At 39.2% G+C, this 19,762-nt stretch overlaps 1 protein-coding gene across 5 annotated transcripts in view; it reads right to left on the bottom strand.

Annotated features, from left to right (window-relative positions):
• The window catches only part of CDH11 (cadherin 11), a 138,533-nt gene that overhangs the window by 40,990 nt on the left and 77,781 nt on the right, over window positions 1-19,762 (bottom strand). The window lies entirely within an intron of this gene.

Raw genomic sequence — 19,762 nt, 5'->3', positions numbered from 1 at the left:
TTAAAATTATTATGATTACTCAATTAACTCTACATAAAGATTGTACTATTCTGAAACTTTGGCAAACAATATGGATAGCCATCTATCCAGATTGCCCTAAATACCACATCCTAGTTTTGTCACTGTTGCTTGTAATAGCGTAATAAGATTTTTTTTTATTTCAAAACAATGTATTTCCCTTAAAGAAGACTGGAAGTCTAGCCTTACCCTCTTTGGCTACATCTACATTAGAGAGTTTTGTAGACAGAACTGGGGTTTTTGTCAACAAAACTCGCAGAGCATCTACACTCAACACGTGCTCTGTTTAAAGAAACTATCAACAAAGAAGCTGTGTAGATGCTCATAGGGGCCCTTTTGTTGACAGAGTAGATCAAAAGATTGATTTGTTTTTAGGTGTAGATGCGATCTGTCGACAAAAGTTTTCTTGGAACATCTCTTCCAACAGTTACTTCTTTAGAGAGATGCTTCTAGCGTAGACGTAGCCTTTTTGTATACCTGATTAGATACTGTGACAGGGTTTGGGACAAAATGGGTCTAGCATAGGACAGTAAGTTTTAATTACTAACAAATTATCATGGCCTAATAAATTTGTTAGTCTCTAAGGTTCCACAGGACTGCCTATTGTATGTGAAGCAAATTCTGGTACTTTTTAGAGATTGAATGATTGACCCACCATAAAAACAAGAATTAATCAGCTATCTCACACTATTAAAATAGAAAATAACTCACTGGCTATCAATGGACAAACCTGCTTTTACTTGAGATATGACACACAAGGTTAACTTAACATTTAAAATAATCTGTACTGCAAATATGTAACATGTAGGCTATGTCTAGATTACAGGGATTTGTTGACAGAAGATTTTGCCAGAAGATATCTTCTGAAACAACTTCTATTGACGGATTGCAGCCAACCTGCCGAGCAGATCACTCTATTGGCAAAATAGCCAACCCAGAAACACAGCAGACAGGGCTGCCCAGTGTCCCAGAAGCCCTGTCTGTCTACAGAGGGCCCCACAGAATATCTGGTCTGGTTTTCTGTTGACAGATCTCTGTCAACCAAGGCATTATTCCTCATGGGTAGCAGGGTACAGCTGTTGACAGAAGTGCTGCATTCTCTCAACTTACTGTTGATAAAACACCTTGGAAATCTGGATGCTCTGTGGGTTTGGTTGGCTAATCAGCCATTTTGCTGACAAAAACTTCTAGTGTAGACATAGCTGTAGTGAGGTCTGCCTGAGTCATGAAGATGAACCTTTCTCTATGGGCACTTACTTCTAGCAATATGATTTCAAGAGAAAAATAAATTAAGTCGCAAGTACTCTGCTTTACGTGTGCAATTTGATTGGCAGATATAAAAATGCAGGTGAAAATAAAACCTGTAAAAATGGAGGCTGAGCTTCAGTCCTGTTGAAAATGCAAATAAAAATATACTTTATTAGAAATACATAATTGAAAAAAAACAGCCCTCCATTGAGCCTAGTAAGCACTGTTTCTCTTTTAGCCATGAATCACATTCTACCAGTGCAATGTACTCCCTTGGATACCACAGACGTACTCTATGGGGTCTTGCAAGCTAAGAATATAGTCATAGTACTTCCCTTTTTGGAACAATGTGCTCCTCAGAATGCATGAATTGAGCAGGTCCTGTGCTTTCGCAGCACCCAGGATTGTACTTCTGATTGGTTCCTGCAAGAGGTACTGAGGAGCTGATCAGATGAGGCTATTCTTTCTTTCTTTTAGGCTTAGGGCCTATCTGAAGGACACACTGAGACAACTTACCAAAATGGTTTAGCAGAACCATTCTTAAAGGGAGTAGCCAATCTAAATTGATTTTAACTATATTGTAGATACAGAGAAAGCCTGGTTGTGTGGCACTTGGATAACTGGCACATTCAGTTAACTAGCACGCCTGGCTGGGCCTGACTGCTGCAGCTGCCACAAGTCTGGTTGCCCTCTGCTTGGCCTGGGAAGTGCACAGCAGGGCCAGCTGTCCACTGCCTGGTGGGGTGGGAGGGACACAGAGTGGAGCCATAGCTGGCCCCAGGTCCAAAAACTGGCACATTTTATTATGCAGCATCCCCAGCTCCATGGGATGCCAAATAGTAAAGCTTTGAAGTTCCTTTGAATACTTCCAAAGGGCAAACATTACCCAAATTTTGCCCTCTTTTATAGCTGAGCAGTAAACGGTGTTATGACAGCATAACAAAGCACAATTTAGGTCCATCATACTAAAACAATTTTCTCTGTAAAAAGATAGCTTTCCCTACAAAACCTCAGTTTCAAATTTTCTTGGATGAAAATTGTGCTGGCTGTTAACGTATGAATCATAGACAAAACTAAGGAGTCAGCAGAGATTATTTTAATGACAAAGCCACAGTTTTGGAAGTTATGTCTAGCCAACTTAATTTGTTTCTATATATAGTAGAAATAACCCCAATAAAGCCAGACTTATTTCCTGTTCATGCTTCTATTAAATGACCATGTGACAAAGTACCGTAGCCTAAACAATTGCTTTGTTTATCCCAGAACTGCCGCATCATATATTAAAACAGTAAGGCTGGGTCTACATGAGCCCTTTCCTTTCGGAAGGGGCATGTTAATGAGCAGTTTCGAAAGACGCTAATGAGGTGCTGCCATGAATATGCAGTGCCTCATTAGCATAATGGCGGCCACGGTGATTCGAAATTGCGGCTTTTGAATTGTGTGCCACCCATGGAGATGGGGACATTCCGAAAGGACCCCCCCAGTTTTCAAAAGCCCCTTCTTCCTATATGGTGTTAGGAAGAAGGGACTTTCAAAAACTGGGGGGTCCTTTCGGAAGGTCCCAGTCTCCACGGGCGGCACGCGATTTGAAAAGCCACACTTTCGAATCACTACGGATGCCATTATGCTAATCAGGCACTGCATATTCATGGAATAGCTTCATTAGCATCTTTCTAACCCACTCATACCATGCCCCTTCCAAAAGGAAGGGGCTCATGTAGACACAGGGTAAATGTTTCTCCAAAATACATGTGGTAACATATATCCAAGAGTATACTGTCATTAGGAAAATGGTGGATGATAGTATTTTGAAAGCTACTACAAGAATATTCAATAAAATTTCAAAAATTCCATCTAAATGAGTTCGCAGTTTTAGTCACAATTTCAGTCACAAAAGAAAAAGAGAAATGTTCTCTCAATCCCCAGAGAGTTCGTTGACACTTTATTAAGCATTGTTAGAGCAGAATTTAGTACTAACAGATGAACAAGTACATATTTCATTTAGTCATTAAGTACTGTAAATTGCTCCAGATTATCTTCCAATGAAGTTTAAGGATGTTGTCTTATAAAATCTCAAAGGTTCAGCTCTAAGTCACATTGTGAGCCATGCACACAAGAATGTGAGTTTTCCCTTGTGTGAATGGTCTGTACACATTGTGGGTCAGAACACAAGCAGGACAACTGCAGGAGGAGCTGCTATGACTATGACCATGGTATTCCCATGACTGCTCAGATAGGTACTGTGGAAGCCATTTTATATAGAAGCCATTTTGCATTTCTTATTTCTGCACGTACACAAGAGCTTGAACTTTTCCTCACCTATTTGGGAATGGCAGGGAGGATGAGCTCTATGGAAAGCATTAATGAACTGTTTGGATTTGGGGCTCCTACTCCCTGACACCTGTTCCTCCTTGCTGATAACAGTTTCCTCTCTGAAAATGATTTATGTTTCTCTAACTAATTGCCTCTGGCACTGGACTTGTTGTGTAAGGGTATAAACTATCAGAGTTAGCTGCATCAAGCAGCCTTGCTGGACCTGGTTTTACTCTTGTCCAGTTTGGCTCATCTGTTGCCTTACTGAATTCAATAAAGCTGAATGTTAGCTGACTAAACACAGAGAAGTCATGTGCTTCAACAGTATGTAATGGATAGAGCCTTAATTCCATTTCCCCAACACACCCATTAACCGGCACACAACAGGGACCAGATGGATCCATATTTGCTCCTGGGACAGTGCAACTGCATACTAACCCTTGCCTCCTGATTATATCTGAGCATCACCAGGTCTACACCAAAGGGGAAGGTTGAATTAAGAGATGCAACTCCAGATGTTTTAATTACATAGCTGGAGTTGCTTGAGCTTCTGCACCATCTGCATTGCAGTAGATTGAGGGGAGCAAACACTCTCATCAACTTCCCTTACTGCTACAGGGGAAGGAGGGGGTTCCCTGTGAGCTTCATTTCACACATCCCTACCAGATGCACTATATTCAACTCTGGAAGACTGACCGTGGTAGTGTCAATCATTACTGTAGTGAAGACATACCCTTAGTCATTACTCATGTCAACCCCAGGATCTCAGCCTAACACCCTGGGAGCTGGATGCCTAATGCACAATCTCTATATTTGAATGATATGAGCACAGATGAACTCATGAGAGAAACTCAGACCACGAGTTGCTCAGTTTAAATGAGATGGAGCCAGTGTCCTGTTTGGATCTTGAAACCAAAGTGGTACAATAGAGGCCAATATTGTTCATCTTTAAAGTAACTAATGAATATTAACAAGTCTTTTATGTTTTATTGAGGGAGATGAGATGAGGAGTGGAGAATGGACAGATATACGTGGGTTCATTGGGGAGAGGGATTATATATATATTTATTGATCATGGATTGGTTTGATATGGTCAGTTCATTTTGTGGGAGGTTTTTTTTTTTTGGCAGGGGGTGATGAGAAAGAAGGAGGAATTTGGCTTTTATTCTTGGCTAATAATTGTATTACTCAATTCATAAGCTGCTTCAAAATATATTTAAATTAATAAACACAATTCTTGAAATCTGACAGGATTATCCACTCTTACTGCCTAAAACTGAGGTTGTAAGCAGTACAGCTGTAATCAGAAAGCATCATTGCACTCTGATTGATAGGTATTCAGTTTTAATTTAATGTTTTTTTCAGAAAAAATGTATTCTCTGCTCCTGCTTTTTTCTCAGTTAAAGAAAATGTCACATAAAGGAAGCTCAGTAAATCTAGTTATGTACTGAGAATTTTATTAGGCAAAGTAAAAATACATATTCAAGTAGCATTGCACAATGACATGTTTAGATGTAGTCTCTCTTTTCTAAAACACTGTTGCACTGTCAGACAAACTTATGTATCCTTGTTCCTGTAGGAAACTGTACAACCAGGCAATGCATTACTTATGGTTACAGACAGCACAGTACTTGGGTATTTATCCTTTTCCTTCCCCTTGGGGCTACCCATTGATTTTTAAGACAATACCTTAATCAGAGACAGCACAGACATGTATGGCTGCTTGTGCTGGAATTCATACCTTCCAGCACTAGTGCAGACGTACCTAATACTGCTTAGGTCCAAAATTATCAATATTTCCTATTTGACTTCATTGATTGAAGAATTAGACCATAAATTATTATCACCTTAATTCCGAAATTGAGAATTCTATCCTACAATGATTTATGCATCTGCTCAAGTTAACGCACTGTGAATAATTCCATTGTCTTCAATGAGACAATTCAGTGTGTTCAATATTTGTACAGAACCTCACACACTAGTGTCCTGTCTTTCAGTAAGGGTCCTAGCTGGGATGATAATACAAACCAATAATAATATAAATAAGTTTTTGTAGTTTCATGGGATAATATTCAGTATAGATTTATGCAAGGGACACTAATGCTCTGCATTTTAAACTATGTTTTACAGCATTGTATTGAATTATTGTGATGTTTAAAACTAATAATCCCAAGGCCTTCCTATGAACAGCTTTTGAAATTTAGCCATTTTTTTTTCCCTTTGGCAGTTTTACAAATCAATATCAGGAAACCATAGATTAAAATATCTCTTTTGAAATAAAAACCCATTCCATAGGAAGAAGAAGTCAAAGTAAGAGTGTGATATTCCTTTTCAGTATCTACCTCTGAAATCATCACTGACGGAAATTATTTTCCTCTGAATTTAGTTTAATTTGTAGTCATTCAAGGAGAGTGAAATTGCCAAGCACTGTGTCCAATACAAGCAGTGAAAGAGACAAGACAACTTAGTACATTACCAACTGAATGACACAGCAATAGGCCTGAGAGACTGATATTAAAAGGCTTGGGAAATGAAAAATGGTTGTAAACAGAGTTTTACATTTACTTGCTGCCCTGGGGAGATCCATTTGAGATAAATGTGACATAGACTGTCTGTTTTTAGGCACAAACTCTGAAGGAAAGCAACTAGTATAAGAAAGGTAGTCTTATTAAAGAACTCACTGACTGATAGAGCCATTTGAAATAATGACTACACTCTTGAAGGAGTTTATTTTAAATAATAATTGTGTACTTGTGCATCTCAGAGTAAAGTGTAAATCTCATCATTTACTATGTGCTCAAAATCCAATATAACCATAGCCTCGGTCCACTTTAGTTCAATATGGGTTGCTATTATATAAGTAAGTGAAAACAGATGATGCCCAGTGGGGAAAATAACTGACAACTAAAGTCAAGTTACTTCCAATTATATGTTGTGTTCTTGTTTTAAACCTGCTCTAAGCATTTCTTTACTAAGCACTCATTCCAAATAAGGGCTAAATTACCCTCTCATATCCTTCTTGATAGCTAATTTGATTTATACGAAATAAAACATTGAGACAGAAAGTCAGAATCGAAGGCCAAATGAAGGATGATTTTGAATGGTTTCAAATGCTAACAACTGCAAGTAGACTCACTGAAACAAATAGTATATGATTCTATAGTAGTTTTCTATGATTCCACGGAAGTAATGGGATTACATTGCAGTAAGGGAGAGTTAGATTGGACATTATAAAAAGCTTCCTTACAGTCAAGGACAAATTATCTGGGGAAGCTGTGGAATCGCTGTCATAAGAGGGTTTTACAAGCAGGTTAGATAAACACCGACCAGATCGTTTAGGCAGTCCTTCTTCCATGCAGCCCTGGCTGACCTGTCAGGGTCTCTTCCCATCCTACATTTCTATGATTCTGTATGTATACTGAACAAACTCCTTCCCTTACTTCAACCTGCTGAAGTGAATAATTTTGAGTTACCTCCTCCAGTTCACAAAGTGCTGATTGAAACTAAGCCAGCAGGTATGCTGTTTGTAGCATTCCCCTCCCTGAGAGAGTCTGCCTTGAGAGGACAACTTTAACATTGCTGTGGGGTGTCGATACAGCCAGGAGTGGGTAGCTCGGGATGTGCTGAATCAGTGCATAGCTTGTCTTCCATTCCTTAGTTAGTTCCACCAATTTTGGATGAGCTATAGGACCCTTAGTAAAGTAGAAGCCATGGGAAGCTTGACTCCCCATCACCAGGTATCTTTCTGCTGTCAGGGTTTTGGGGTACTATGGTGAAAGCATAACTCAGTGGGGAATCTAATACCATGTACAATGAATTGTACATAGTCCTACTTTCCCATCAGAGACCAAGAGATAGCATAAACTCATTATTTTACTTGAGTTTACTGTTTGCTCTTCAGCCTTGTCTACATGTGATAAATTGACCAGAATAGATACACCCAAATAACAATTCTAGCATAATTTAGGTAGACTAATGCCACTATGGCTACATCTACATGAGCCCCAAACTTCGAAATGGCCACGCAAATATCCATTTTGAAGTTTACTAATGAAGCGCTGAAATACATATTCAGCACTTCATTAGCATGCGGGCGGCCGCGGAACTTTGAAATTGACGCAGCTTGCCGCCGCGCGTCTCGTCCAGATGGGGCTCCTTTTCGAAAGGACCCCGCCTCCTTCGAAGTCCCCTTGGAATAAGCAAATGAAAAATCATAGAAAAGAATTTCTGTAGGTATATTTATGAACAGTTATTTTTATATAATATGCTCCAAAGAAACATAATGTTAGAAATGAGGAGTATATGAAGCATCATTTTAGAAGTGCATGAAATGGACTGGGCATTGATTTAAGAATTCCTGAACTGTTATGCTGGTGTTGCCACTGAGTTGCTGGCTGGCCTTTTTAAAATCATTTAGTTTCTTCATGTCTCAACTTACCTTCTTTTAGTAGCTGGGCAACTGTTTTAACCTACCTCACAAAATTACTTGTGAAATCTGTGTCTCCCCAGATGAGGAGAGAAAGCACTACAGTATTCTTACCTAGTACAAGGCCCTGCCTTTAAGTTAGTGAAGACCATAAATGAGGTTTGTTCACAAAAAAAAAAAAAAAAAAAGGCATTTCAGGTACTCTACAGATGGTCAACTGTACAAACTGGGATACAGAGGAAAACTGAAAAGTCTGTGTAAAAGAAGGGGCTTTGGGAGGGAGGCTATGGATACATGTGGAAGTATATAGTCACATGGCAGATCTGCGGGAAAAGCTTAAATATATGAAAGGCTTCCCAAACAGTTTACATCACATCAGAACCAAATGGAAGAAGTTAGGGTGTATGCTGATTTTTACTTAATTTGGCAACTAGAGGGTAAGTTTCTGCACTAAAAGCCGTAAGGACTGGCATTAGAACTTTCTCAACATATGAGAAGTGATGGCTAATTTTTCAAAGAGATAAGACTGGCTGTAGATGGAAACATTTTGAGGAATATGCACTCATACAGTTAAATATTATGCTAACCCAAAGATGACATCCATGACAAAGGAATCCACCAGTTGTAGAATTCAACATAAAACCAAAGTGGAATGGTTTGCAACTTCAGTAGAAAACAGCTACTTTCCACCAAACCATTTGGACTCAAGATGGTCACTCTGACAATATTTAGGTGTGTATTGATATGCTTATTTTATCATGGCTTGTTGTATTTAATCCCTGGTATCAGACTTCATTTCCTCAGTCTACATCCCAGCACTTTATGTTATTCCAGGCTTGAGACCAGGCCAGCAGAAGATTGTGTTACTGGTTCTCTTATAACCCAGAATGCTCTGAAAATACTCTGCTGCTTTAGCTCTCTGTCTGTATGCTCTCAAAAAGAATACAAGCATGCATCTAATATTTTGTGATAAACAGCCCTGACTCAGTGCTCAGACTCCAGCCACCTACTTGTCATGTGACAGCCAATTTTCTGGTCTCCATCAGCCTTGGTAACTACTAGCTAGATAACTCAAATACACTGTAGTTCCGAATTTCCCCAAAATAGTCTGCTCTGACGTGTCCATCCCTCTCCTAGACCATTCAGACAAATTAAGTTTGTTTGTGTCTTTAATAGGGCAATACCCAATAGCTTGTCACATTAGCCAGAGCCAATAATTTCTTCAGTTTGAACACGGAATTGATTTAGTTTAGATTAAAAATAAATCATGTTTATTAACAACAGGATATAACTTCAGTGATTCTAAGTAAAAGAAATGAACATAAAGATTGTCATAAGGATATAAAAGTGAAAAAAAAACAGATCTAAAAGTTTAAAACTTAGTGGCTGCGTCTACACTTCCCCTTCCTTTTGGAAGACCCATGCAAATACAGAGGATCGAAAATGCTAATGAGGCACTGATACAAATATTCAGCACCTCATTTGCATAATGGGAGCTACTTGCTGCATCGAAAATGTGGCTTTCAAAATGCAAACTAGCTGTGTAGGCAGGGTTCCTTCAAAAGGAAGCCCCACTTTCAAAAGCACCTTCTTCCTAATTTTTTTTCAGGAAGAAGGTGCTTGAAAGCAGGGCTTCCTTTCAATGGAACCCTGTCTGCACAACTAGTTTGCATTTTGAAAGCAGAACTTTCGATGTGGCGAGTGACCACATTATGTAAATGAGGTGACAAATATTTATATCAGTTTCTTATTAGCATTTTCGATTTGTTGCTTTAACATGCTCCTTCTGAAAGTGAGGGGCAGTGCAGACTAAGCCAAACTATCAAGGTGCAGCCTTTGGTTAAGATGGTTTCTCTCACCAATTCTTCTTTGCCCAGCAATTATCGCCTTCAAAAACATAATCTGCTTTCTTTAAACTACATGAGATTGTTAAGACTGCAGCACTGTTGTTCGTTCTGATGACATAGAATTACTACTATAACTCTGAGCTCTTAGCTGAGTGATTCTCAGTCAGGAGCTTCCACAAAAGTATGAGCAGCATGTTTCCACTGTCATTGTATATGAAAAAAAAAAAAAAAGGAATCTCTCTCTGATCCATTTATTTCCAAACAAGCCTCAAAGTTAGGAAGACCTTCTGGGGATTCAGTTTCTGTCTCTCTTTGGCCTGCAGAAACCAAGTTGGTTCTACCACTGGTTTGCTTGAAAACTTTGTTTATGGTAACATATTAATTGAGTGAAACCCACATTATTTGTCTAGCTCAGACCTGTTGATCACCTTTTGCTGTGCTAGGCTGTATTCTTTAATACATTCTAGTAACATTATAGAGTAGGAATTTTTAACATCACATGCATTTTACAATGATTTAATAGCTAATACGCTATTAGTTTTCAAATAATAACTTTGGCATATTTTGCACATACATCACTGGAGTAATGAATTGGGTATGAACCCAGAGGTGCTCAGGATCACAGTCTCCTTCCACCAAAACCACAAACATAAATCACTGCGCTGCTGGAAATCACATGGTTAGGCTGCATAGGCAGTACGAAGGCCTGATGTGAGGAATTATTCTAAGATTGTAGGAGCATCTGTGTGACTAGTTGGGCACATTTCTTTCTTGACAGAAAAGGCTTTCAGTTTGGCACTGCCTCAGAAACTTCACAAGGAGTTTTTGAGGCAGTGTTCCCATTGCATGGACTTTCCTTCATAAACAGGTAGTGATGAGCTGCAGATTCACCATGAGGCACACATGCGTAAGATCAGCCAAAGAATATTCATGTAAACTTTAAAACAGAAAAATCAATATCTCACAGTTCAGGCCCGTACACATGACAGTAGTGTGCAATGGGTGTGAACGCACCCTCCACCATGTCCAGTTTTTCTTCCTTCCTTCCTGTTGTGCTGTGCAGGGCATGATGGGAGAACCCAAAGAACCCTGGGAGCTGTAATTCCTTGACCAGCTCCCTGCCTAGAGACCTGGCCATGGAGCAAGGAAGGGACCACATTTCCCAGCATGCTCTTGGCTGCTAAGAACAGGAAAGGGAGGAGGATGAAGGAATATTGCTTTTCATTTATGATATTAGAGCAAGATGCCAGAAGGTACCTTTGCTACTGTATAATTTTTTAGTAAGTTATATAAAAAATCATTTTACCAAGCACTGTTTCCACTCAAATTTTTCATTAATTTCTGTTATGCACACTGATTGCATGAGTCTTTAGAACGCCTTTAATTTTTTTTAAAAAAATGCAGTCCCCATTTACAGAAAAGCAACCCACCTCCCCTGAAATTCCTGCACACCAGTCTACAGTTTTTATGTAGATATTTGTTTATATTTGTACATTTGTATTCTCATATCTGTATATGTATATGTTAGATATACAAGACATAGCTTTTTCCCCAGGCATGAGCTCTATGTAGCCTGAAAGCCTGTACCTTCCTCACAAGATAAACAATATTATCTCACCTACCTTTTCTATCTAAAATATACAGATTGAACGGTATATATAACTGCTCATTTCATCTTGAATGGTCTCTTGCAACTTCTGTTAACTCCTTATCTGTTATGTGTTCCACCTCGCTTTTAGCTATGACATGGTCAGTACTTTTTCCATACTTGAAGAAGAGCTGTGTGTAAGCTTAAAAGTTCGTCTCTTTCACCACCAGGTGATGGCCCAAAAAAAAAAAATACCTCACCCATCTTGTCCGATTAATACCCTGGGATCAATATGACTGCAACATCACTGTTATTTATATTTTAGATAGATTTAATATGCACACACACACCTACAAACATCACACAAACTACTTTATCTACGGATAAGTAAATCTAGCTATTGTTTTCATACCATAAAACAAATTGGCTCAAATACACAATTTTGGAACAATGAGAAAGCACAAGTAATTGATCACTAAATGCCCACTCATTAAGCAAGGCATAATTACAAGCATAAAAATTAACTACTTTCCACTAGCAAATCATACGAGCTTATTTAAAATTTCCCAGGGGCTCAGGTTTATATCTTAGATATATAGTAATGATTCTATGTCATCAGAACAAATACTGCTGCAGAGTGTTAATAATCTCACATACTTCAAAGAAAGAAAACTTTCTGTTTGGAAGCAAGAAATGAATGCACAGGATACAAAGAAAAATAAATAGTCCATATGACATCATTGTATTTATTGTTTTTGATTTTTTACTAGTTAACCCCGATTCTGGAATTTACTGGGATCAGTGGGACTCTCCCTACAGTACAATTGTACTCATCGTGAGTAAGGTTATCAGGGTTGGCCTCCCCAGTTACTTAATTTTTTCCCAAAGCAATGACATATTTTAATAAAGTGATTGTAAAATGACCCATACTCCAGGTTCATAACATGGCATGTGCTAATTCTGTAATTTCGTAGGGCCACATTCTGTAGCCCCTTCAACATTTGAATAAAAGAATAAGAATTGGGCCACAAAAAGCCACATATGAAGATATTCTAACAGCATTCAACATTTTCCACACTTTTTAATATAGTGTTAAAAAAATATGAATTGCTCTATTCTCTACAGATAAGTTCCTCTATTAAAATACGTTTGTATTTCTTCTATATTTATTAAACAGGAACACATCTTTTAAATAAATATAATTTGCCGAAAGGTTATAACTGAATAAGGGAGGGACTCCACAGCTAACGTAAAGTCCATTGCAGGCCCCTTGAATACACTAATTGTGTATTGCTTTGTTTATGCTGTAAGAATGCAACAGAGCAGCACTAACTGGTAGGCTATTGGCTATGCAGAGATAGAGCCTAACAAAGACTTGGTTGTGCTATCCTTGGAATATTTTGTGCATTGTGATTCATCAAAACAAAGGCAGCTTCCGGGGACAGTCATTTTTTTTTCCTCTTGTGTTTTTAGGTAAGGGAAAAGGGTACACTAGTCTGTTAAAATTTTAGACAAACAATAAAATAGCAAGATTTGCAATGAGAATCTACAAATCAACAAAAGAACAGTGTCCTCCAAATGAGATTATTTGCACATTGTTAGCAAACTGGCAAACACAGAGAAATGTTTTCCTTTTTCCAAGATAATTCAGTTCTAATAATCTTAGGTGAGATCTGTAACTACAAATAGGCAGAGCTCAATAGAGAAGAGTACCTTTATATTTATTTATTTTAGCTGGCGACATATATATATATATACACACACACACACACACACACATATGTTTGGTTTCCTAACCCAAAACAATTATGAGATAATAATTATAGTAAAGGCTGATTTTATCTCATTTTAAAAAGCCAGGTTGGCTAGCAGTCCTTTCAAGATGGAGTCATTTTTGTTGGATCCTATGCCCAGCCGTGGTACCAGATGAGACGGGAGGAGCAGAAATACAGGGCTTCCCAACAGAAATCATTTGTCACCAGTGTCAGAGACCTGGGCTGAAAATGATTCTCTTCGGATTATTATGCAGTCTTTGTAAGAGTAGGAGGAGTCATGCAAGTGCCAGTCAATACTCATTGGAAAGCCCACCAGCTAACTGCCCCACGCATACCTCATAGATAATCTGTTAATCTCATTTAAAGACCTTAGTACATTACACATTCCTAGAATTCATTTTCAGCATAAATTGGGCTATGTGTCTTGAGCCCTTCCAGTATTCAACTGCTGTCAGTAGACAATTGTCCCCCTTAACCTAAAATGACATTCAAGGGGTTGTAGAAGCTATACTGCATGAAATATCCTTTGGAAACAGTGTTCCAGTGTTGTTGTAACAATACTCATACATCCCTATTGCAGTATATTTCTGTGCACTTGTCACATTTTCTGTTCTAATAAAGATGATTTTCAAAGTTACATGGAAAATGTGAAAGCTGAAATGTTTAGCTGAATCAGAAAACAAGCAGTTTCCAGGAATAGCTAGGACTATATTGTGCTTTGGGCACAATCATAAGCGAAGGATAGCTCATAAATTGAACTAGCCAGGAGTAGCCCCAGGGAATATTGGACCACTCAGCTGCCATTCTTCCGCTTCCTCCTTGCTCTGGTCTGTGGGGTGATAATTTGCTACTAGACTATGCGCCCAACTGCAGTGGCCAATGAGTGAAGAGATGACATCATGTCTATGCCTATTCACTTCCCACTTGCCCTGGGTGTCCAGGGAGTTCATTCAATTTACAGTTCATCTCTCCTGGGTTAATACATGCTTTCCTGACATATGTTACATTTGTTCTTGTTTAATGGAATATGTTATATGCAATGGAAAAAATCTACTAGGATAAAAGCAATGTGCTAATATTTTGTAGAAGTTCCAAAATACTACTTGTTTGGAGCAAGTAGGTATCTCAGATTTACAGCTTTTTCTTGCAAAGAACTAGGCAGACAGGGTTTGCCTAAAACCTTGGAACAAACCTTCATTTATGAGATAGGGGAATCATTTTTATCCCACTACATGAATTCAGTGGGCTGCCACAGGCCAGTCATCATCTCTTATTGTTTCCCTGCAACCCTTGTGCTATTAATTTTTCTTTTTAATGAACTGTCCAGTCTAGTTTAGCTATGGGAACTATGATGGAACTGCAGTATAAATGGTTTATGTCGTGCCTTTGTCAAAAACCTTTCCCCTACAGCACCAGAATATAATTGAAAAGCCGTACTAAAATCAAATAGCTGAATGGTTGCAAATGCAGGTTGTCAAGAATCAAGTGGGAAAATCCTATTTCAGAAATGCATTCTATTAGATTTTACCAATCCCTGATCCGTGTGATTTACAAATTAGTAACACTGCAAAAACTGCTAGGTTTGTAAGGGCTATTAGCACATATTTCTGAAAGATTCCTGAATATATTTCAAAGATGTTGTTCTTTAACTATGACTAACAATGCAATAATTGGTCCTGGTAAACGTCTCCAGTGAATTAAATGTACATGCTGTACAATGTGTACTGCTGTTCCTAATATGCAGCAAAGCTTCATGCTTGAGGCAGCAAATTAGCTTCCAGGAGCAATTCATAGTATTGTTTATTATCTCTGAAACCTTAAATAGTCTAGGACACGGCAGTCTTTACGAAATCTTCTCTCTCTATGCCTTATCACAGCAGTTAGGATTGGATGGGACACATTTCTGCTGCAAGCCCCCAGGATGGAGCTTCTGGGTACTAAGTGCAATCTTGATGATAAGGAGGAGCTGCTGTATGCTTCAGAAATCACTTGTACTTTTACATCACATGGCTTCCACTTATAGGACATGGTGCATGATACAGAACTTTTATTTAATTTGTCTTTGATCATATTTTTCTAGTTCATGGATGGCTTGAAGCAGTATTTCTTCATTATCCAGTCTTGGGTAATATAAATAATATCAGTATTTTATGCATGTGTTTCACAGTATAATGATTTAATTCATTTCCTGAAACTCTTCATTGTGGAAATCTGAAAGGAACCATTACTGAGACATTAGTTTGCCTATAGTTAAGATTGAAGTTACCTTTTTCTAATAGATGTATAATGAGATAAGTAAGCTTGGTTGAAAAATTGATTTCTGATTAAACAAGATTTTTTTTATAAAGAGTGTTTGCTTTGTGTATACATTTTGATATTTTGTCAAAAATGCTCCAAAAAGAATGTTCATATTTTTTTCTCTGTAAACCAACTATTTTTACTTAAATGTGCTGCCCCATAAGCAGTCTAGTTTAGTTGTCCTGTGTCCCTGTCCTTCTTTATGGGTCAGGCTTCTTACTTGGAGTTCATCTCCTATGAAACATTGTGAGCTCCCACTTTGACTGAGCCAGCACAATGCATAGTTGTTGAACTATGCTTGCAGTGTATAATGGGAGCTGATGTCCCATCCAGAAGCCCAACCCCAAAGAGAATGGGAGCCTGGCACATGTGAAACTATAGCTCACAGAAGGCACTGTGGCTGCTCAGGCAGATATACTTTGAAGTGATTTGAAAAAAAAAATCTAGTGCAGGGGGTCAGCAACCTTTCTGAGGCAGAGTGCTGAAATTTCACCTTTTGACCTCTATGCACGGTCTGAGTGCTGGTGATAATTTTTACAGTCAATAATAGTCATACTTACAACAGCTTGATTAATAAATAAATTAAGATGCAGAGCTTTAACGTTTAGGTGGCAATTGGTAGCATTATCTGGTCTTTTGTTAATCCACAGGTGGCATGGCTTTGAGCAAGCTCCCAGCTACATGGGGAGGACATGTAGGGCTGAGCTCCCATCTTATATGCTGATGAAAATTGGCTCACGTGCCAATCTTGGCACCTGTACCAGGGGTTGCTGACCCCTGGTCTCATTTCTGGTCAACCTGACTTGAAATTAAAGTTCTGACAATTTTTTTCAACAGAAATTCTAATATTTGAGGGGAAATCAACATTACCCTGTGGGAAATATCAATATTCAAGAAATAATATTTTCCATTAAAAAAATCCCCAGAAAAATTTCATCCAGCCTATAAGGAGTTAACCTGATGTTGAGAGACAGTATAATGTGAACATACTTTCCTAAATATGTTTTTTGTATGTGTGGGTGTGGTTTGGCTACACATAGGAAAATGAAGCCACTGACTTTTCTTTAGCAATGCTTCAGACTAGATAAAGTGCCCCCATCCCTGTTAGCTGCATTTCTGAAGACATTACTTTAGCCCAAGCTACACCTAATGTACAAGTCAGAGTTCATGCATTCGGACCCTGCTTGTCAGACTATGCAGGCACACTCGAATTGGCATAAACTAATTTATACTTTTGAAAATCTGGCCAATAAAACTTGCTGCAGAAAGGATTTTACATATTTTTGACCTTTAAGGGAGAGGGTGCATGGATCAGCATTCATATTGCACTCCAAGTCAGTAGTAGCCCAGCAGTTCAAAGTCAACGATAAATTCTGGTCACGTGACACTTGAGGCATGGTGCTCAGATGCTGAAAGAAGGTGAGCAGTTCCAATGAATTCAATTGGACTATCTGTACGGCTAAAGTTAATAATGTCCTTCAGTGTTTTGTTGGATTATAAGCATAATACACAATTGAAGTCACCTAATTCTGCCTAAATGACAAATATTTATTAATGCAAATATGTTTTTTCTTTATATTCTGAATAGAGAAGACAGCTTCTGGACAGTGTGTATCCAAAAATGTGCTGGATATATAGTACTGGATATATTTTTACCATTGGGCTAAAGGGATCTGTAGACTCTTAAATGCACCAAACATGGCATCCCAGAATATGGAACTAAGACTCCCTTAATGTTACTGCAGAAAGGTTGTTTTAACTGAATGAGGGGAAATCATAAACAAAGGTTTATGAAAACAATGTAAACGACTGTAGATTAAAGAACTAGAAGTGCAAACATGGGATTTTCTTGTGCCTAATGAGAAGCAGATTGTGGGAGACAGGGTGTCTTTAGTACGCCTCATTAACATTTGCTAACAATTGTGAGCGTGTGAATATTTTAACACATCTTTTTTTTACATGGCACTTGTACAAAAATGTGAAAATATTTCCTTTCAACATCTATATTATAGATCGGGGATCCTCTGCATATTTTTTCCAATCACAGTCTGAATTTACAGTATATATGAGCACCTATATATATGTGCATGTGTGACCTGTCTGCTTTAAATTATAGCAGTGAATTCATAAATATAGTGGGGGCACTTATTTTTTTTCCTACCAGTTTACCAGTTTGAAAGATACTATTGGTTTTGTCATTATTCTCCATCTGGGACCTGAATGAATCTCAGCGATTTGAATGAGCATGGTTTGAGCCCTTCATTTCAGGAAACCCTTCTCAAACAAATGTAATCTTCCCTTCAGAAGGAAAGGAACATTTCATGTGTGACCACTGTCCACCTCCCTTGAAATGTGCATGCATCAGTCCAAGTAATGACGTGCAAATGAGGGGGAAAATCTATAGCAAGGAGACCCAAACCTTGCGACACCAATCGGACCTAGAGAGGAATCTGGGGAATGCATCTAAATTACATACAGATTGAAATAACTACAATATATGTGCTTAGAGATAATGAAGATAACACAGAAGACACCACAATCTCTCTCTACATGAAGAAGAGTTGCCTGTGCTGGAAAAATACCCTGTATGATAGGTTTAGGGCAGCCTTCTGGCAGAGGAAATTGAAGAATTTGGTAAAAGTTATGGACACACAGTACAAGCCTGAATAGTAACAGAGCGTAAGCCATGCTAGTAAGCCTGCTTACCCAACCTTCCATTTTTGGACTCTGAGTATTAATCAAACGACCACTGTACACAGGTCCAATCTCTCCTTTGGCCTCTAGACAGCACTGCAGCTTCACCCTTTCCCATTCTATGGACTGAATGCATTTTTGATTGTCCAGTCTATCCCCAGTCCCAGTGAGATCAGATAAGTGGGATTCCCTGGTATATAAAATGATGGCATAACATAACGAAATTACCTAACTCATCATGGAATTGTGAGGATTAATTAGTTCATATCTGTATGGCATTTGGCTTACGCATTGTGGGAATTTCAAAAGCACTTGGAATCTCACTGAAGTCACTAGGAGTTTTGAAATGCTAAATATTTTATTAATGTATATTTTCAACCTATGCACAAACATATACCTAAATCTTTTGGCAGTTTTGATACAGATCAAGATATTGCACAGTGAAAAATATATATGTGATTTCTCTCTACTACCACATTTGCGAGCCATGAAGCAAAGCCACGCACATGACAATAAAGTTTGGGATCAGAAAGAGAAAGCATTTTTAGTTTACAGTCTGCTCTTTCTGTTTCTGATTTCACCACAATTTTTTAGTTCAGCAACCTAATCCTAGTGTGTTTTACTTCTTCTAGTTTTAGAGAAGGGGTCTCAAACTCATGACTAAGGGCCATCTACAGCCTGAACAGTACCACAATCCATGCACACACACACACCTTCTGACGAAGAGGGATGGGTGTCCCTTCCCTTCCGCCAAGCCCAGCCCCTTCTCACCATTACTCCGCCTACTCCTGCCCCCAATGCAACCCTTACCCCAAGGCTCCTCCCATATGGCCTCAGAGATTAGCAGAAAGACTTGCGCTAGATGGCAGCATGGGTTGGGCCTTGTTGCATTTACTGTGATGACGGGAACTGTAGGGGGCAGAGGAATGCAACAGCCTGCTCTGTTATGCTGCCATCTCCCAGGTCAGGCCAGTCGCTTGGATTTACCACAGTGGTGGGAAGAGGAGCATTCCAGCCCTCTGTGCTCCTGAGGGTGACATGCAGGCTGGGAGATGCTTGGAGAGGATGGAGCCTAGACCCCTGCCCTTCCGCAGTGCCCTCCAGAGACATGTGTCCATTGGCCCAGCAGAAGGATTTTAGAACAGCCAACAGCCCTCAGGTAAACTGAGTTTGAGACCCCTCTTTAAGGGTGACCGCCCATCCCTAACTGCATGGGACAGCCCCCAAATATACATTCCAGGTCCCAGTCCTGGGCTAAATGACTCCGGAACAGAAAATGTCCTAGAACCCCTGAGTGTTCCATGCCTGCTGAGGTTCAAGGGCAGCATTTGCCTATTCCTAGAGTGGGGAAAGGGGTGAGGTGGGCCCTAGCGCTCCCTTGCAACAAGGCCTCCCCTGCTCCTCCTCCCCCAACCCCAGGCCTCACTCCCTCATCAGGTTAGAAACTGCAGCCAGGAACTGGTAAGAGACACTGAGGGGGCATGGTCTGCTGTAGGGTTCCTGGGCTCTCCACCAGCCTGGGCAGCATGCCCCAGGGGGCAGGGACAGCTGCTAC

The sequence above is a fragment of the Carettochelys insculpta genome, chromosome 14, assembly GCF_033958435.1.
Source record: "Carettochelys insculpta isolate YL-2023 chromosome 14, ASM3395843v1, whole genome shotgun sequence".
Taxonomy (NCBI): Eukaryota; Metazoa; Chordata; order Testudines; family Carettochelyidae; genus Carettochelys; species Carettochelys insculpta.
Note: the sequence above shows the minus strand (reverse complement) of the source record. Positions and strands in the feature narration are given on the sequence as shown.